Source organism: Lissotriton vulgaris, chromosome 6 (assembly GCF_964263255.1).
Source record: "Lissotriton vulgaris chromosome 6, aLisVul1.2, whole genome shotgun sequence".
NCBI lineage: Eukaryota > Metazoa > Chordata > Amphibia > Caudata > Salamandridae > Lissotriton > Lissotriton vulgaris.
This window is the reverse complement of record NC_141694.1, coordinates 190,236,936-190,259,134: the sequence shown is the minus strand read 5'-3', so window position 1 is coordinate 190,259,134 and position 22,199 is coordinate 190,236,936.

Here is a 22,199-nt window from a genome sequence, read left to right as displayed (position 1 = left end):
ATCAGCATTGTACCTCCCACTTCCCTTCTGAGGATTGCCCCTTCCCAGCTGTCAGCCAACCAGTCACAGAGTTCATCTCTCACAACACAACCATCCCTTCCTCACAGCCTCCACGTCCAAGGTCGATGTGTTGCTTCTCCTCCCATGACAGAGCATCACAGCCCTCTCTCTAGCATCTGAAGGACCTAACACCTCTGGTGAGGAGCAGTTATCCCCTAGGCATGATTCTCCTCTCCAGAGTGTCCCATGTGCCTCCCATCCCCGTGCTGGTGGACCTTACGGCATATCAGAAAATGTCCCATGTGGAGGGGGATGGCAGATGCTTATTTTGGCCAGTGGGAGGAAGACTTTTTCCAACAGTCTGATGTGAGGAAGGACATTAATGCAATAGGGGCTACTCTGTTTGACATTTCTGACACACTGCAGAAAATCCCTCAGATTATTGACAGGCAAATATATCAAGAAACCTAATAATATATAGAGAACGTTCATTCACAATGGCCCACACAAGTCTACTGTACAGGAGGGTCCTGAAGACGGCCTGGCCGACCCTCCATGCTCAGCTGGATGACTTTGAGCAGCAGAGACCTGGTAAGTGCATGAACCGCATTATGTGTCTCGAAGTATGATATGAGTGGTGCGAGAGATGTACCATAATGTGTCTTTGTCACCTTTCACTTTATATGAGTAATGGTGGCAATAATTATAAGGTCTAGGTATCAGAGGCACTATTGGAATGCTGTCTTCTAAGGGCATTCTTGTATTGTTCAAAACATAACTGGGTGGATTTCCATTGTAATTGAATGTTTGTGGAAAAATGCACTTACATAATCATGACTAGTGGACTGAGTGCCTTATAACTGTTGTATGCTATGGTGAATGAATGGCTTGGACAATGTCTATGGTTGGTATATGAGGTTTTCTGGGTTGTATGTTGTATCATGCATGCTTTTTTAATCTGTTTTTTCCATGATGACTAACGTGTTGTAAAATGAAGTAAAGCCTGACATTGTGTCAGTTATCTCACTCAAAATTATACAGACATATCCAAGGTGTACTAAATACACACATAATCTCAACAGTGGCATGTATGTCATTTCAAATATATAGGTAGCTGTAAGTACATGTGTTTGCCAGTGTACAGCACAAACGAGGCATTAGTTATGCAAAATGTGGCCCTTGCCATGTAGAACATCTGATGTTGTCAAGGAATATGCCAAACATTCGAATCACAACTTAGCACAGGTTATACTCAATGATTTGTTTCCATATGTACACCTACTTTAGCATGTATGTTTTGTTTCACTGTGCTAAACAACAGATAACACTTGATAGTAAGTGTACGACTGTTGAGACTACGCATTACAGGATAAACCTTGATCCACTATTAGGAGTAAAGATATCCACCCAGACTGTGCACTATATCTATTTGAAAAATTGCATTGGAATGTAATTATGTGTAAATGTCAGGGACCTCACATTGCAATAATGCTGATGGGGAGGGTTAGTAAATAATGAAGAGTATACTGACCTAAATTGAGAAAGATGTTCATGTGGACATTACAGTAACAATACACTTTCTTTTGGGTTTAAAAAAATATATTATTGGTTAGTAAGATCGAAGAAGTACAAAGTCAGTACTTGCTTTATGCTCTCTCAACCTTTATTATAAATTGTACCTCACCAAAATTGTTTGTCTTCAATCGAGTGGACTATGCTGGCCATGGAACATCAGGACAGGACCAGGAGCAGAGCAGGAGATCCGCGGCTCGTCGACGGGCTCGTCCTCTGAACACCACAAGCGAGGAGGAGGGTGAACAAGCAACAGGCAGGGGTAGTGTGCCCCACCGTATCGACCCATTACCAGCTACATCAGCAGCCTGGGTTGAGGTTCAGGAGACTGAAGGGAAGATGTTGAGAGGGATACCACCAGTCACGGGAAAGATGAATGTTTATCTCCCCCCTGTCCCACAAGAATTTGATTTGGAAATGGTGTCCCTTTAGCAGGCCCCAACACAATCTGGGACTGCCACCACCCCCTCCCTAACTCTTGAAGCCCCCAATTGCACCGGGGCCTCCAGCTACACTCCCTGTCACTACTGCCCCTCCAAGGGCCTGCCCAGTAGAGCTAAGGGAGACATCTGACCCAACACTCCACACCCCTCTTGTTCGACCAAATCCCCTTCATGTGTTGTTACTCCTGTGGCTGCCACCCAGGAAATGATGGGCCAGTTGAAGATGTCCGGAATGTGGTCTCTTGGGGCTTTTAAGAGCTTAAGGATGAGATACGGATGTTACAAGAGTCAAGTCCAGTCATTCTGATAAAACTCACTGCCTCCATCACTTCCTTGGGTGCATCCATATTGTCTGTGTTGTTCCCCTGCTACCCCTCATACGCCTCGTGTTTGCTGCTACCATGGGGTGTGTGGTCCTGCATCGGCCAGCCACAGCGAGTCCACAGGACCCATGCTGTCCTGTGCCTTAATCCGGTCCCAGCAGCGCAGGTCCTCCTAGTGCATACCAAAAATCTTGCCCCGCTGGTGGAACACACCGTCTGTACTGTACTGCAGTGCACAGCGATTTATCTTGCCAGATTTGGGTACCCGTTACATTTCTCAGCTGGTTATCAGGGCCCCCATAAAACTGAGTGTACTTATCAAGTACCACCTCAGTTAGGATGTTCAGTTCTGTCTCACTGAAAGGGGAGGCCTTGTCCTCAAGTCCCTCAGCCATGTTGGGGACAGGTTAGAGAAACAGAGCAGCAAGATGGTGGAGGATGTTGCGTTGAGGTGAGGATGGCACAGAATGACCATAAAATGGCTTCCTGCAACTTCTTGGTTTTTATTTCCTGTTTGTCATTTCCTGTGTAATATCTTTGGGTTCCGTCCCAACTCCGGAGAATCAACACCGTACAAAACAAAGGGTTAAACGAAAAATTGGAAATGTTTTGCTTCTGTGACAACATATTACTTTTGGTTGACTACTGTGTTTCTTTTCCTTGTTATGAAGATATCAATGTACCTTGTTTTGCCACCATACAATAGCAACTGAAAATTTAGGGTCACATTTTTATTAGCAGGTTGTTTGTCCATGTAATTTAATATTAGTTTTCCGTCAAGTATCAATTGTATCTTTTCACCACAATGTCTTTAGTCATTAGCGCGGGGATGCCTATTGGTAACCAGGCGCTATACAAAACTCAGAATAATAATAATAATAATAATAATTATTATTATTATTATTATTATTATTAAGTTATTGTTTGATACATTTGTACCTCCAGAATCATCAGTTTTAAATTTTGACATATTCGCAATTATGTTTTCACATAATCGCAGATGGGCCACTTTGCTTGGTAACCTCAATATGGATCAATGTACAAATGCAGTTTTCATGGAGTTCAACACTATCTGAAAAGCACATCCTAATTCTAAATATATAATCTATTTTCATTGTTTTAAGGTGCTCACACTTACGGGTTACATGCTATACACTTTCGCTACACTGGTGCTTCAAACACTGTGGGGCAGATTTACTACTTCTTGCGCATCTCTGCTAATCAGCAGGGATGTGCCAGTAGAGTTGCGACGCATCTGCCCACCTGTGCGCCACCACTGATGCGCCGCATTTACAATGCGGCGCACCATGGCGCACGGATGGGCAGATGTGTGTCGCATCCCCCTACGTAAAGGCGGCGCATTGCTGGAGTTGCGTCGCAAGCGCGACGCAGCTCCAGCATGGCTTGGGGTGTCCCTATCCCTAACATGCTGCGTCAATCCTTACGCCTGCTTCAAGTAGGCGCAGGGTTTTGACGCAGCATCGCCGTAAAAGTGACTGAGTGAAATCTTGTAGATTTCACGTAGCCACTTTTTGGAGGCGTTCCTGCGCCAGAACGCCCCCCGTGCAGGAACGCCAACGTGCGGTGCATGGCTTTACAACGTGACACATCTCCCTAGATGCGCCATGTTGTAAATAGCCCGCAGCATGGCGCTGGCTTTGAGCTGCTGCTGCGTCACATAAGTGATGCAACAGCGGCACAAATCTGGCGTAAGGGGCTTGTAAATTTGCCCCTGTATATTTTTCAGTGATGCACCTTCATTTAAACGCTCACACTATCATGCTGTCCCACACACTGCATCACTATTCCAGGTAACGCGGTGTCCTTGACAAAATTATTTTTCTATTTTATTTCGAATCACTTTGTGGGTTGCGCTGGTCATCAAATAAACAGTTTTGTTTTCTTCATTTAACACCTTTGCTACGACGGCTTTTCCGCCGCAGCGCTAAGGGGGCAGGGCGGCCGCGCGGCGCGCCCATGCTGGTAGCGGAACCGCTCCGTCACCAGCCTCGGTTGAGCTGTGCTCATGACGGAGCGGTTCCGTCATGGCCCCGCCCGCTTAATGGAACGCCCAGCGCAGGCGCGGAATGCGCGCCGCCAGGCGCGGCGAGCGGCCCATGACATAACCGCTCCGTCATCAGCACAGTGCTACCGCGGCTGATGACGGAGCGGTTCCGTCATCAGCATCGAAGGAGCTAAGCATGAATGTGAATTCACAATGATTTCCGCACCAAAACAAAGACGGGCATGTTACGTTCTTATTTGCACTGCAAAGCACTAAGGGCCCGATGTAGGTAGGGCTTTACCGATCGGTATCGGCCGAAAATACCGATTTTTGGCCCTTACCGTTCGGTAAACAGCCATCGAGATGTAGGGAACCAAAAACAGAACGAATCGGATAGAAAACCGATTCGGAATGAGTACCGAATGGGAAAGAATCCGATACGTACATACCGAAAATCGGATATGTAACGAATCGGAAAAACACCGATTCGGATGCAAAGACCGAATCGGTCCAATTACCGATTCGTTAGTGACACCGAATCGGAAAATCACCGATTCGGTCCAATTACCGAATCGTTAGTGACACCGATTCGGAAAATCACCGATTCGGTCCAATTACCGAATCGTTAGTGACACCGATTCGGAAAATCACCGATTCGGTCCAATTACCGATTCGTAAGTGACACCGAATCGGAAAATCACCGAATCGGTCCAATTACCGATTCGGTACAAATACCGAATCGGACATGATCCGAATCGGAAAACATGCCGATTCGTATGATTCTCCGATCGGGAAATTCCCCGATTCCGACAGTTGGGGAGATGTAGGGAGGCACAGAAACACCGAAATCGGCTCAAAATCGGTAGAATTCACTCGGTATTTACCATGGATTGCAATCAGGTGGTAACCAACTCCAACCCATATAAACAGTCCCAAAATGCATTGCAACTTGCAGGATGGCAGCTTTCTATGTCATTGCGAGGCGGCTACGGCTACAGCAGGAAGGACAGAGGGAATGGCTAAGAAATGAACAGGTCTACAGACAGAGGGTAACCCTGTTCATGCTCACTGAGGCTGAGATCCTACAGAGATACAGGCTGGACTCTGACACCATACTCGAGCTCATCAGGGACCTTAAGCCATTCTTGGACCACCACACCCCAAGGGCACACGCCATCCCATCGCACGTCCAGGTGCTATGCAGCCTACACCTGCTTGCGTCTGGCAGCTATCAAAGTGGAGTAGCAGCAGCAGGAGGGGTGAGCCAGAGCAGCCTGTCAAGGTTCTTCCACATATTCCTTGACGCCATGATAGACAGGATGGACCAATACATCTCTTTCCCTGCAACCCACACAGAACTGCTACAAACTAAAGCTGACTTCTACCAGATGGCACAATTTCCCCAAATCATCGGTTGCATAGATGGCACACACATTCCGATTTTCCCACCAGCGGACACCGAATACATATACCGCAATCGGAAATCTACACACACCATCAACGTGCAGGTGATCTGCAATGCCAAGTGCACCATCACAGACCTGGTAGCAAAATTTCCAGGGAGTACCCATGACTCCTATATATTCCAACAGAGCGGCATATATGCACGGCTGATGGCTGGCGAATTCGGAGAAGGATACCTCCTAGGTGAGACACATCATCAGACCCCCATAACACATAGTAGGTAGGTGGAATACATGTATGCATGTGTCTAATGTGACCCCTTTCTCTTCCAGGCGACAGTGCATATGCCCTCCGCTCATTCATACTCACCCCCTACCTCAACCCCTCCACACCCAGCCAAAGGAGGTATAACCGGGCCCACATACGCACAAGGAATGTTGTCGAACGGACCTTTGGCATCTTGAAAAGTAGATTCAGATGCCTGCACAAGAGTGGAGGTGCAAGGCAGTATACCCCCATCACCTGCTGCAAGATCATAGCTGTATGTGCAATGTTACACAACCTTGCGGTCAAGAAGGGCACTGAGGTGGAGTTGTCTGACTACGAGGACTATGACGACGACGAAGCTGTGCCACTGACACAGCCAGCTGGGGTGTGTACGCCAAGTGATGGCAGATACAGACGTGAGGAGATCACTGAGAACTATTTCTGACTGAGTACAGATGCAAAGACTGCTAAATGTTGCTTGCAAAAAATCAAATTTTAATAGTGATGCACCACAGTTACAGCACTGATGTGCATCAAAAAATGGAGTCTGTAAAATCAAATAAAGTCCAGGGTACTGGTTTGCTCATCCCCCCTTGTCAGGCTATTTTTTGGCCCGCTTGGCAGACCCACTGGGGTGTCCCTCGGCCCCCTCCGAATGGCCAGCAGCATCAGCGGATCGCCTGGTGCTCCTCCGCGGTTCAGATGCAGCGCTGGCCGGGCTGCTGCGGCTGCTGCTGTCTCCAGCATCACCCAGGTCCAGGGCAGGATTGGAGGCGGCGTTTGATATTAACATGGCCTCCATGGCCGTGGTGATCCTGGCCATCCCCCTGGTGAGCTCAGCCGTATGCTGACTGAGCACAGACTCTTGGTTGGAGCTGCGATGGCACAGTTGTGCGGTCGCCGCTGCAAGGCGGGCCATGGCCCAGTTCAGCACCCGGTAATCCCTCCTGCGTGCAACCTCGTGCTCCTCCTGTCTGGCAGATGAGTGGGTGATGGCAGTGGTCAGCCTGCCTAACCCTGCTGCCACCTCCTTGTTGCTGTCCACAACAGCCTGGAAACCCTTCACCAACTCCCCCATCTGCATGTTGTGCTGCAGGAGCTGGCGTTGGCAGGCCATGGTGGATCTGGCCTGTTGGCGCTGGATTTTAACCATCTGGCCCTCCAGGCCCAGGAACACACTGCCCTCCCGTGCTGGTGCAGCAGTGGTGGTGGTGGTGGCACGGCGTCTGGCACTGCTGCCTCCGGCCTGCTGAGTGGGCTGGGGTGCCACTGGTGGGGGTGTGGTGCTGGCCGGTCCCGGAGCCCCTGCTCCCAGGACAGGTTGGACGGGTGGCAAGGCCACGGTTGTGGCAGGAGCTGGTGTCGGCGGAATGGTCTGCCTTGTAGGGGAGTTTTGTGGTGAGAATTGCAAGGGGGGTGTGCTGGACAGTACTGGTGAGTGCACTGCTTGGAAGTCAATGACCAGGACTCCCTCCATTCCTAGCCCTGGGGTGTCTCCTTCCTCATCCTCATCCTCCTCCTCCTCCTGGCCAGCCTGGCTGGTGCTCGGCCCTGCGACTGCAGTGTTGGACGTTGCTGCTCCCTCTGCTGTCACAGTTGTGCCGCCTGATGGTGCCCCTAGGTACAAAGAAGCATTTGTAAACTGAATGCCGATGTATTACAGTCAGTACAATTATGGCATTCCACATGTCCTTGCATCTCCTTACACCGTGTCACACTGTTTCCTGTCTTGTGATTCTGCACTGACATATTTGGCTAACTTCTGCTGACTACATGTACCATGATGCTTGTCTCTTGTATGTTGGTGACAGTACAGTGCTGGTGTTTGCCTATGCATTGTGTCTAATGGGGAGGTGTCTGGTAGGGTGTGTCATGATGCGCATGCTTCTTACCTGTAGCTGTGGCTCTGGCAGAGCTGTCCAGGGTCCCGATTCCTACGATGCTCTCCCTCTCGATGGTGCTGGAGACAATCTCCTCCAGCTCGGTGAGGGGTGGCGCCGGGTTGTTGCCTCCTCCAGTGTGTCCAGCCTGCCTTTGAATGTCAGACAGCTTCCTCTTCGTGAGGCTGCGGAGGTCGTAAAACCTTTTCTTCAGTTCCTCAATGGACCTGGGGGTGACACCAGCAGCGTTGACCTTCTGGGCGATGTCGGCCCACATTCTCCTCTTGGTGCTGTCTGGCACGTTGAGGGACAGCTTGCCAAACAGCTGGCGGTGCACCCTCACCACCTCCTCAACCAGCACCTGAAGTTCGGTGGTGGTGAACTTGGGCTTCCTCTTTTGGGAGGACTTCTGGCTTCCTGCCTGATCTGCCATTTTCTCCTGTTCAGTTTGCAACCTCCTTCTCCAACTGCTGCTAACTGTGTGTGTTGGGCTCAGGCAGGCTTTCCAGATATTTCCAGAAACTTCTTAATTAGCTGCACCTGCCAGGGTTGCCACTCCCTGTTTGGGTGGGGGAGGGGGAGCCACCTCATTGGCTGAATCGCCTATTGCCGATTCGGCTTTTACCGAATCGGTAATATCCGAATCGGTAAAATCCGATTCGGTATTATCCGATTCGGTAAAAGCCGAATCGGTTCTTTCAATGCATTCCTATGGGCTTTTTCGCCATGGGTCTATGATTGCCGAATCGGATTTTACCGATTCGGCTTTTACCGAATCGGTATTCGCCGATTCGGGAATATCCGATTCGGTGGTAGCCGATTCGGTGATTTCCGATTCGTTGTTGGCCGATTCGGTACTTTCCGATTCGGACCGAGCAGAATCGGAACGTACCGAATCTCATTACCGATGCCGACCGAATCGGTATTCATTCGGTTTTTTTCCCCTACATCTCGTTTTCCGATTTCAGAATACCGATTCGGCCCGCCTCGGTATTTTGAAATCGGAAAATCGCGTTTACCTACATCGGGCCCTAAGTGGATACTTTATTAATTCTGTTTACATGCCACTATTTTCACTATTTTGCAGTTCATTTCTTTCCACAACAAATGAGATCCTTTGAGCACGTGGCAAGCAAAAGCAGATGGCATGATTAAATTCATATTCATGTTACCACATGCACATTTATTCTCGAGATGCAAGAGGCACGGTTGTTTTGGGTTTTACAGCTTTCAATTTTGAGGTCTCTTTTTAAGCATTTTGTTGCCATTTTTTTAAGCACGTTGCACTTGTTCATTTTTGTTCAGAAACCTGTATTTTTGGCTATATATCAGATAAACAAGTTGCATGTTATGCACTCGATGGAACACAAGGTGACTACACACTTCGTGTGCAATTAGATAGGGTTTCCACGTACCGTTCTTGACACCACATTTGCATATTTCATTACAGTTACCTCTGATGAAGGGCTCCATACCCGAAATGCAATGGGTTCTAGTGGAGCCTGAATTGAATTTGAATTGGATTGTTGATGATGTATATTAATTATACATACTGAAGAATAATACACTCAAACAACTATTAAAGAAGTACAATTGAAGAACTTCAAAACATCTCTTGTGTTTTAATGGCTTCTTTTATTGTTTCAACATTCAAAAGCCTGCGGGTTCATTTTGGTAGTGCACCTTGGGACTAGCTAACCAGTTGGCTACCAGCTATTCTTTCTACAACTAGAGTAACCATTTGACCATCATCAATGATTAATCAGCACAGTTTTGAGGTACTGAAGTGTGAAAAATTATTTTTATTTACAATTACGTAGTGCATTTACATTTTACAGTGATCATGAGGGATCTCTTTTGTGACCGCAATTATGGTGATAAGGCTCTCTGTGAGTAAGTGCATTTTCTGAGTAGGTGCCAATGTGAGGCTGCCTGCACAGTTGTAGGCTGTGCCTGTACAGGGGCAGATGCTGCTGACACAGGTAATTGTACCTGCACAGGGGGAGAGGATGCCTGTACAGGAAGGGGATGTGCCTGTCCAGGTGGGGGGGGGGGGGGGGGGCATGCCTGTACTGATGAGCAATGTGCCTGTTCAGGGGAGGGCATGTGCACGGGGTTGCCTGTGTATGTGGAGGCGGTGCCAGTCATGGCCGGACTGAGCCAAAAGTAGCCCTGGCAAATTTTGTCAGACCCGCCCCCTCACTGGATAGTCAGTCTCGGGCTGCTCCGTTCGGCTGTGCTTAGGCTTGTATTTTCATCGCTGTTTGCTGCTGCAATTACTGTGACCGGGTCCAAGCCTTTGGCAAGAGCGGTCCAAATAGGTGAAAATTGGCCCCCTTAGGTGAAAATCAGCCTCCTGACCTCCAGCCAACCGGGAAATGCCAAATGCCCAGTAGGGCCAGTCTGGCCCTGCTGCCAGTGCAAGTTGTGATGTAGGTGGCTAGGTGGGATGGTGCATCAGGTAGGTGTGTTGAGTCCATGTGTTGACCGTGAAGTAAGACTTTGAAACAGTGTCAACATGCCCTCCATCATCTTTAAGGCCAAGTCATGGTGTCTTGCACTCTCTTCCCAATAGACTGATATTTGGTCATGGTGCATCCTTGATATGTTTTGGCAAGATTTCACAATACTGTCCAAGACATTGGTCTGCCTGTCCATCATCTACAGGATTTTCTGTGGTGAGTCTCAAATATCACAAATGATCTGCCTCACAACAGCCGTTGTTTGATAACATCTTCCCTCCCACTGTCCAACATGACCATCTGCCAGCCTAATGGTTGTGTTGGGGGTAGGTTGAACACTGTAACTAGTTAGCTGACTGCTGGGAATGAGAAATCCTCAGAGGAGGACTGGGCGGTACAATGCTGGCCGGACCTGATGTAAGTGTCAGTCTTTTGGTCAGGGGGCCAACAATCAACTCCTCGTCATCCAGGTCCTCCTTAGCAATCAGCACCTTCAACTTCTTCCACCTCATTCTCGTCATGTTGCGCAGTGCAGGCCACTGACATTGCTGCTTGGAGGAGAATAAGGTTCTCTCCTCAGATTGCCCACCGCCCTCCACTGGTGGATGGTTTAGCTTCTTCAAGCAACTCTTCGTTCTCAGCACCTGAGGGACAGAGGTTGCAACATGATAAGTATTTTCCATTTCATCTCATGTGCTACAACACAAGGGTTGGAACAAATATTATTGGTTTCGGTAAACCTCATGTGACAGCTCTCACTGTAGCACTAAGGGTCTCAAGGCGCTACTCACCCTTGCGGGTGAGTAGCGCCTTGAGACCCTTGCGGGTGAGTAGTGCGCTATACAAGTATCAATTTACAATTTTACAAAGCAGATGTGTCAGCAAAATCAAATTCACCATCTCCAGCACAGTGGCGCCTCCCCTGCGATAGCGGAGGAGCATCACCCCACTTCTTTTAAGCAGTGCCAAGTAGAGACATAAAATGATAATACCTTAGGGTTATTATCATTTTATGCTTTGTGCCCTGCTGCTTTGCTAGTAGGTGAGGCTGCTCCGCTTTGGGAGCAGGGGAGGAGTGGTTTGCCCACTCCTAAGTGCACAATGACTGTTTGTTCGGCCCTATCGGGCCGCCCAAATCAGTCATGCGTACTTTCCCCGTTCTCCATGCAGGCTGCATTACAGCTTGCATGGAGAACATGCCCACCCCTCCAGTCCCTGGCTGAGTGCTTTGTCACGGCGCTCAGACCAATCACAACGCTGCATTGCAGCATTGTGATTGGCTTAGGGGAGGGAGCCTGGCTGCCTGCTTCTTGTTCCTGGAGTGAAAGACAGGAGAGCAGTAGCAGAGACGGGGACCAGACTCGAGATAAGTTTATTTATTTATTTTTTCTCATTTCAAAACCCCCCCCACCCAGGTGACCACCACACCCCGGTGACCCCTCATGCCTGCCCCCCTACCCACTAGCCATGCCCGCCGCCATTGCTCCAGCCACAGCTCTGTGTGGTATTAAGATCCCCCATGATGTCAGCTGCTGAAACTGGCTCCTTGATTGTGTGGCAGAAGACATGATCCTCAATCCAATAGCTTCAGAAGGAAGTGACACCTTAATTAATGCTCAGCATAAATCATAAGTGAACTATCAAAATAAAACAAACATCAGTGATTATGTTGGTAACATCAGATGTTTCAAAGAATTGGCAATATCTGCTAATATCCTTTCACAATGATTTAGTTCTTGTGAACTATTTAGGAAATAATAATTTTCAACACTGTATGACACACTTACCCGATGGACGGATGCGAGTGGGTCTGACTGCTCCAGCGAGAATGTCTCCCAAATCACTCGATGAGGTACTGTGGATAATTGAGGTACTCCTGACTGCATCCGTCATGAACCATACATATCCATATTTCAATACAAAGAATGATGTGAATCATTTTATATGTATGTGTTCTTAGAATACACTTTCAACAAATGTAGTGCTACTCCTCTTTAGATGAGACAATATAAGCAATTTGGTACATCCTTCACTATTTACAATTAAAAGTAGAGTCATCCTGTCATTAGCCAAACTGTTAGGAAGTTGTATACTTTTATGAACCATATCTGAGCATTTGGAGATTAGTGACAACGGGGATATTAGAGACACACTACATACTAATAACATGTTATCTAATATGAGCCTTCAATAAAGTTATTTGTAAGTGTACTTATTAGGGTCTACCATTCTCCCGTTAAGGGGTGCCTGACAATATGTCACACACCGTACGTGGAGTAAAGATCACTGTAGTAAGGTGTTTTCCTGGTCAACATCAAAAGGGCCTAAAATGATATGTAATTTAATTTACATTCTCGTTGGCACATGTTATGAACAACATATCCTAGTTCAGTTCCCTTGTATGAGACTATTGATGAATTCTATATAAAATATCTATGAGTTGTAGTACATGGGACCCACTTCTGCCCATATTGCATGCTAGTTTGTGTCGGTGGTAGTGGTTGATCTGCTCCATGACGTAGTCTTTCCGCAAGTGCAGGAATGAACCTCTACTCCAGTGGGTGGATCTACACTAGCTGTATGTGGAAATTAAATGTTGGAGTCAACAGATAATACTAACAAATGATGATTATGTTCATCGTATAACATATTTACTCAATTGCATTTACAATACAACTGTAATGGTTACTAATTCATGCACAATTTCATGTGCCATATACCAGAGCAAATTGCAATTACTAGCAGAGATGGGCCACTGTTTGTTAATAAGAAATTGGAAGTTTACATTTCCAATATATAGGATTCTGGGACTTGTAGTACGAAAGACAAAATGAGACGTGTGAGAGCCTAAATCACCATGAATATTTACACACACTTTAAGTGACTTTCAGAGTCACATATGCAGTTTATAGTACACATTTATCAAATTCAATTATTGCTTAATTCAGCACATAATACCTGGCACCACAATATGGTTGTCATTCACAGGCAGCCCATGCAGCAGGTGGGGGTGCATGGTGGAGAGGACGTCCTTCCCAAGTGGTGTGAGACAGAGACAGGGTCCAGGTTGTCCACCAGGGAGTGATCTGGCCACCTCTATCCTGCTGAACTTACTAAACTTATCCTTCACTCGCCTTTCCACCCGAGAGCAGAGATTCTGCATTTGTGGCGGAGATTCCGCCCCGAGTGCAGAACCTCCACTCCAAATGCGAAACTTCCCCCGTTGTAAAGATACTACTCATAAGTCCCTATATGAATACTGAAAGTAATAAAGTTAGACTTTTTGTCTAAACTTAGACTTTTGGTTTAACTTTACCTTTGTGAATCGGGCCCCCAGTGTTTAGCACATATAATGTTATTTAGTCGTCGTTGAATCTTTCAGAATAAACAATTCGAAGAAAGTGGCTCTAACGCCCTTTTACTTATTTTTACTCTGCAAGTCTGCATTCCTTTAAAAATAACAATAAACAAGACAAGTAGTTATCGGTTTTCCATGAAACCGTGTTCATAAGTTAACAACAATTATTTTAAAAAAGAACAGTCATTTTAGATTAAATACTGTTAATATATTTGAGTAGACTTGCTTATCGCTTTGAAAGAAAAACGACATAAAACAAATATGCACTCTACATTAAATACAAACTTGTGCTTTTAAACGATTAACACCTGTCAGCTAAAAAGGTCGTACCTGGATGAGAAAAAATACAATAATCGTAATGTTAACAAACCATGGTTAAGGTTTTTATCCACAAAAAACGAAAACCAGCAGCGGGTCCTTAGATGCCGCACCTTAGTCCCAGTTCAGCAAATAATTGAAAAGTTACGTGCAAACAACCCCTGCATCGGCTGCTGAATGACGCCACAGAACTCCAGATCACTGAGATATTTAAAGGTTTGGTTGGGGGTGCGCGTAATAAGAAAGAGTCCAGAAAGAATGATGTTTGTATGAAAAAATTGTTTTCTTTATTCAAGTTTTTTTTGTCAAAAGGTTCCGCATTTGTTAACATACATCAGCCAACGTGTTTCTCTCCCTCAAGGGGAGCTTCCTCAGGGCAATTGGATTGGACTACGCTCAGGTGGGACAGGACGGCTTGTAACCCCTTGGATCAAGAAAGATAGAATGGGGGGACGTTCTTTCAGAGTCATAGTTGCTCACAGTTGGAATAAACTCCCGGTGGGTCTCAGAAATCTCCTTAAAACTTTTCTGTTTACTACTTAGGGGAGCATTCATACGGAAAGGTGCTTTGCGGATGGTATTTGGCAGGTTTTTTTGCTCTACACAGCGCGGGGACGCGCAGGGATGGCGTAACCAGGCGCTCTATAAACTACCTTATTATTATTATTATTACTGTAACCAAATCGTAATGAGGTGCAAACATATCAATCTATGCCCATGCTCGACATGGGGTGGGACAGGATTGCTGCTTAAAAATTGAGTTTGTGTGCTAGGAAATGAGACAACCAAGGATTTGAGAATAATAAAGAATATTGCACTTGCAACAACAAGTTCTGGGATAAGGTGCAGAGAAGGGAATTATTTGCAGGAAAGGTGGAAGGAAGAATTGGAAATGAATAAGAGAAGAGGGTACATAAAAGCCAAATTCTTTGTAAGCATTGATAAAGAACCATCCCTTATTTTCTAGGGATTAAAAAAAGAGTAAACCGTGATAACTACTTACAGTTGTTGAAAACATAAAAATAAAAAATCCCCATCAAATAGAAGATTAAATCAAAAAAGCCTTCCTGGCTCCTTTGCCCTCTGTTACCGAGCCGTGCTGAAAGTCACCATCAGCGGTGTTGTTCTTAGACTCTCTTCTGACTCCGTTGAAGAGAGTTTGTTATAAACCTCAAAGAAGAACATAGCTTCCTATTTATTGGACACAGAATTCCTGATATTCAGATGTTTTATGCAGGAATATTTTAGAATGGTTGACTTGAATGGCTTTGATTCGGACCAATAGGCTTTTCTAAATGCCTCGCCGTTAAGGCTTTGGTGATGGGGAGGAGACCAGTGAGGGAAGTAACACCTTGCCAAGGGACTATATGGATTCTTTCAGTTGTTGGAGCCACATAATGCCAGTAATATGTGTACCGTTTGGAGGAAGAGTGCCTGATGGCCGATACTCTTATTTCCATGGAGCCGGCTAAGTATTCTACAGTGATTAGGAAGGCTGCAGGGAGTCTCAATGTCTCCCTTTACTCTTAGCAGCCAAAACATGTTTATGATTTAGGCAGACAGGCAGGTGTCTGAAGTGGTGCTTCTCCTTAACGAGGCCAAGCAAATGAAGTATTGTTGAAGCCGCAATCCACTTCAATGGTTGCAAGCTATATTACTCCTAAGGATCCATGTTTTCTGCCTACCCATGTGTCACTGCAGAGAATAGTTGTGTAGGTCTGACCTTATAGGGTAAGCAAAGGTATTTCCCTACTGTTCTTTCAGATAATGAATCTACGTATCTCAATACTCTCGGCAAAGGGATCTTTGCTTCTTGAACTTCTCTAAAATCCTCCAATACTAAGTGCTTATTGGCAAGGTACTCACGCTTTGTGGAATTTAACGTATGTGTTGGTGCCGGGAGCAGGTCCCCGCACCAGCTCCCCTCTGCCTCTCTTGAGCTCCCATGCTTGTGCCCCTGCTTTGCCCTCTATTGTTTCTTGCCTGCTTTCTGCTGTTCACTGTCTTTCACTGTCTGTACACTATTGTGCCTGTTCTCCAATACTAAGTGCCTATTGACAAGGTACTCATGCTTTGTGGAATTTAACTTATGTTTTGGTGCCGGGAGCAGGTCCCCGCACCAGCTCCCATCTGCCTCTGCCGCACTTGAGCTCCCGTGCTTGTGCCCTCTATTATGCCTTGCCTGCTTTCTGCTGTTTACTGTCTCTCACTGTTTTAAACTATTGTGCCTGTTCTCCCTGCTGTCCGTTCTCTCCCTGCTTTCATTACTGTGCCTGTCCTTTTGCTTTTGTTCTCTCACTGCTCTTCATACCTATGTTATTGCACGTCCCTGTGCACTGTTAGCTCTGCTGTTATCATCATTGTGACCCTTGTCTATCACTATACTGCTGTTATACTATGGTGACCTTGGTGTGTGTCTTATTTTGAAATCTGTTCTGTTGTTATTTTTGTCCCGCCGCCCACTCCTGTTTTCCTGCTATTGACGCTGAATTTTCCTGCTTGCTTCCCACCTCTCAAAACCCCACGCAGCACCCCTCCCGCTCCCATGACCTACTGCAGCTACATCACAGCCGAACTTATCACTTTGGATTTCAGACCCAGCAATAAAAACTGCCGCCTGTCCTCTCGACACTCAAAAATGGGACCGTTCACATGCTGCCACTGCCTCTTTTTCTGCAACACTAGAGCACCCATGCATGCAACTGCCGCCTCCACGCCAACCACAACTGCATCTGAACAACTCCGATGCCTTCTGCTCAACACCCGATCGATCTGCAAACAAGCCACCGAGATCTGGGACACCATCCCCTCCCTCATTCACGAAGTCATTTTTCTCACTGACACCTGGCTCAACCCTGCATCTGCTCCAGACATTGCCATGGCACGCCCAATGGCTACAAGATAGCACACAGGGACTGCATCAACAAACACAGAGGTGGGCTTGCCATCATTCACAAAGAATCCATCCACTGCACCACCACCACAGGCGACACTACCCCGATTATGAAACACCTCAACTTCAAACTCAAAATATCACACACACACATAGCAGGGCACACACTGGACCTTATCTTCACAGCCAGCAACAGAGTCAAGTACAGCCATGCCACGCCACTGAGCTCACCTATACGGACCACACAATCTTCCACTTCACCTTCACAGCAGCCACCAACGAGCTAACAGACCATCCAGCACCTCACACCACAGCTGGAACAAAGTACCTGAAAGTCAATTGACCAATGGCCTCCACACTGCCCACCCCGACACCACTACCAACCTTAAACAGGCTGTCACGAATTTTACCACCTGGATCTCCTACTGCCCCAATAGAGTTGCCCCCATCAAACCAAACTCAAGAGATCCACCAAACACATAAGCTGGTACACCCAGGAACTGAGAACCACGAAATGCAAATTTAAACAACTGGAAAGGAAATAGTGCACCAGCAAGGAGCCCAACGACCAGACTACCTTCAATACATTGCTCAACCAGTACCACCGACTCCTGAAAGAAACAAGAAGGAATGTCTTAGCTGACTGTATCAAAGCCAGCTCCAACCACAGTGAAGAACTCTTCAGCATCGTAAAGGAGTTCTCCAATCCCTCAGTGACTTCACCTACCAAAAACTCTGTAACACCCTGGCAAACTCATTCAACGACGAGATCTCCACCATCTACAAAAACTTTGATCCCCAACCCTCTGCCACCTACATCCTCAATCTACTTGCTCTCACAGTTGCAACATGTAACCACTGGACCATTGCTTGGGACCAGAGCACCACGCAGAGCACCACTGACATCATGCACTCCGTCCACTCAGGAGCACCCATGGACCCCTTTCACCACCACATGTTAAAACTCTGCAACAAGACCATCAGCAACAACCTCACAGCCATCTTCAACACATCCATCACCTTGGCCACCTTCCTAGACAAGTAGAAACATACTGAAGACCAAACCATGCTCATGAAACCGTCAACCAACCCAGACAAGCTCAAAAGCGACCGCCCATATCCCTGCTCCCCTTTTCCCGCCAAAGTCATCGAAAAGGCCATCAACTGCCAACTCATGGAAATACCTCAAGACCAAAGATCTTCTGGACGTATCTCAATCTGGATTCCACACAAACCACAGCTCTGAATCCACCCTGATCGCAGCCACTGACATCAGAATCTGCCTAGACCGGGAAGAAGCGGCAGCCCTTCCCGGTCTTAAGTTTTGGTTATAAGTTAAATTTAGCTTAAGACCAAAACGTAAGTTTATCTGAGACAAAATCGTAACTTTACGACTTTCGGTATTCACAAAGGGCATTTAAGAGTCGTAAAGTTATGATTCCTAACTTTACTACTCCTAAATGCACTTTGTGAATACCAAAAATCGTGAAGTTAGGATTTTGTCTGATTACTTTTGTGAATAGGGCCCATCACCCCTCACCTGAAGAAACTCCACTGGCTCCAAGTCCTCAAGAGATACCAATTCAAGATTCTGACTCACACCAACAAAGCCCTGCACAACCCTTCCACCAACCATCCAGACTCCTGCAACGTGCCTTCCTCTCTCACACCCCTGCATCCGCTGAAGCAACAGTGGAGGACACTCCTTCTCCTACCTCGCCACATAATTCTGGAACAGCCTCCCCCTCCGTCTCCGGTCTACACTCTCCCTTCAGTAGTTCAGAAGGGGACTCAAGACCTGGCTATTCGACTTATGCCACCCAAGCAGCTTGGATCTCAGCACCTGGATACCCTTGCAGGTGGTTAGATGTGATTTACAAATCTGGTTTGATTGATCGATTGATTACTTTCAAGCTTCTAGAAGAATTCAGGCAGCCTCCCCAGGATCTGATTCAGGACTGAATTGAAGCATCTAAACAGGCAATATAGGCTGGCTTGAATACTATGCATTTTGTGGCAAAATCAACAGACTCTAGTCTAGTGGTAAGATGTTAAGCAAGGATATGCTCCATCATTTTAGGCCGAGCTTGATCGACCTGTTATATATCTTCTGTGGGGTTTGGCACACCCACCAATTGCCATTGGCTGTTATCTGGGTCATTTACAAATGCTTGCTTGTTATTTATGCATTAGCTTAAATGTCCCTCCTTTGTGGGCTTAGCTCCCTCGCTGGTGATTTCACCAAGCCATCATTTTGTTTGGCCATTACACTGTACACCGTGTGATGGCCTCTCCTCCTTTCTGGTTAACTTATAGCTGTTTTTTGCCTGCACTAAGAGAAGAGCAGCAACTGGGATAGCTGGCGCACATGAGCGCCTTGCTTGTATTTTATGGTGTTTGTCTTTTTTATATATATAGTTTCTTGCTTAACCAAGCACTGTCCCTCTACCTGTGGTGCAATTTAGGATTCCTTCACCGGGCCAAGAGGGCTTACATTGTTTCTCTCTCTCTCTGTCAGCCCCGCCCTCCCGGCCTCTCTGAGACCCATGTGGGGCTGCTGGATCTCCTTGCATGGGCGGGGCACTTCATTGTGTGTGTATTGGGCGACGTCCTTGTGCACCCGCACCAGCAGGGACCCCGGGAACAGCTAGATGGAACAGTTTAAATTACTGCCAGCCTGCCCTGCACGTCGTGTTTTAAGATCCCGGGACAAGTAGCAGAGACAGCATTGGATCCTTCAGCTCTCTTCGCTCCACACTGCTCGCTGGACCCCACCAGTGCTGTTGTGCTTGTTTCCTATCTGTTTGTTCTAATATGTTCCCCGGTTTCGGGGTACAGGCATTTCACAGGCACAGGCATTTCAGGCACAGGCATTTCAGGAACTTTTCCAAGTTCCAAGAAGGTGGGCATACTGATTTCTACTTACTGTGTTCGCTAACACGTTTCCCGCTGTCCATTAATCGAGTCTCTTCCTTAGGGGCATGCCAATGTAATTAAGGATGAGGCTTAAAACTAAGCATGGGTGAATTTTGCGAATCTCGCGTTCGCGAATTTTGCGGATTTGCGAACTCGCAATCCGCAAAATCCGCGAATTCTCGCGAATTTGCGGATTTTTTTTTGTGTGTTTGCGCGGGTTTCTGCCAGTTCGCGAGGGTTTTGTACAATGTCGCAAATTGCGAACTTACCTGTCGGGTCGCAAGTTTCGCGAACTTGTTGTTTCTACGTGTCCAGCCTGTTTGGGACACTCTTCTTCATCACTGCCACTCTCTGTCACCACTGCCACTCTCTGACTACTCATGCCACCCTCTGGCCCACCCATGCCACCCTCTGTTTCATCACAGCACCCTCTGGTTGTCCAGTCAGTGTACATTATTGTGGCAACGTAAGCACACCTTCCCTGCCTCAAGTGACCTGAATTAATTTGGGGCTGATTAATGTGTCACAGAATATTTTTTTAGCTGGCACCTGCTTCCTTAGTGCTTCCTGATTAGTGATCTTTTGAACTTGCTAAGTGCTTTCATTGTTGCAAAATTAGTTACAACACCTGCCCTGCCCCAACTGACAATAATGAATTAGGGGCTGATTAATGGATTTGAACCTCCAGCCTGGCTCCTGCTTGTCTCCCTTAGCTGTAATTCAGGACCTTTGTGGCATATGTGTAACTATTCTGAGGTTCAGAGCAGGGTCACATAATAGTTGCAACTGGCAACTGAACTCTGGAGGGGCCCCTCAGGAAGCACTACAGGAAATGGCTACTAATGATGAGCCTGAACTTTTGAACCTGGTAAGTAGTTTCAGTTTTGCTAAGATCGTATTTCTGCAATTTTGCACTCATTCGCGGGGCGCGAAGTTGTACTGGGAAGCCGCGAACTCACGCGAACAGTGCGAGCAGTGCGAGCAAAATCCGCTGCTCGCGGATTTGCGGATTTTGCGGGAGATTCGCGAATCTCGCGGATTGCGAATTTACCGAAAATCCGCAAAATCCGCGAGCGAAACGGATTTTCCGCCCATGCTTACTTAAAACACTAATGCTAACATTCTATGCTGAGCATAGTGTGCCACAGACTGGTATTTTGCTGCTTCTGTCCATTCATCCAGATATATAATGCATTAGATAACATTATGGGCTCGATTCCGATTCGGGAATCATATCTGTACGACGATTTGAATTTGTAGCCCTTTCCGTACGAATCGTACAAATCCGTCCGAATCGCGTAGTACGATCCGTAGGAAATCAAAACGTCTGAATCTTTGCGAACCGTACGAAAAGCATGGGAAAATCCGTACGATACGGACCCTGAAAGTGAACCGTACGATGTTGTACGACCCGACAAGTATGATCCAGACCGGGGAATCAGAATGCGATTCGTACAGAAAACGTCGCGTATGAGCTGCGATTTGTACAGTAAACTTCGCGTATGAGCGAGCCACAAAATCTAATACGAGACCAACCCACACTGAACTAAGTGCACGCGAAGCCCGTAAAAACATCGCGTATGAGCGAGCCACTAAATCAAATACGAGACGAACCCACACTGAACCAAGTGCACGCGAACCCTGTAAAAACGTCGCTTATGAGCGAGCCACAAAATCTAATACGAGACGAACCCACACTGAACGAAGCGCACGCGAACCCCGTGAAACAGCACAAGGAGGTAGAAAACAATACATACCGCGAGAACGTCGCGTTGGACACACAAATAAACAGAAGCAAATACAGTAAACAAGCTGTACTGAACCACGCGGACACTGTAAAACAGCAAAAGGAGGGTAAAAACGACTCACACAACACTACAAAACACGTCTCCAGTGTACAAACCATGGAAATGAATGTCCTGGGCAGATCCAAACAGGCAAACAAAGGGGCTAACTCAGAACCACCCCTTATACCACACCCACAAAAAATTTAAACTAAGCCCCACTCACAAATGGACCAATAAAAAGGGCCCACACACACAAACCATGATCCTTTGCAACATACCCAATTAGCAAGAGACACTGACAACACACCACCAACTGCACACATCCACCTTCACACATACCCCCCCAATCACATTCAGACCCACACACCCCCATTCACATTCAGACCCACATACCCACATCCATACACACCATCACCCCACACCATGTCCGCACAGAAGAATCCAAAGTTCACAAAGGAGGAGATGGAGATTCTTGTAGATGAAGTCATCAGAGTCGAGCCACAGCTGTTTGGCGCATTGATCAGAGGGACCAGCATAGCTGAGAAAACACAACTGTGGGAGAGGATAGTCA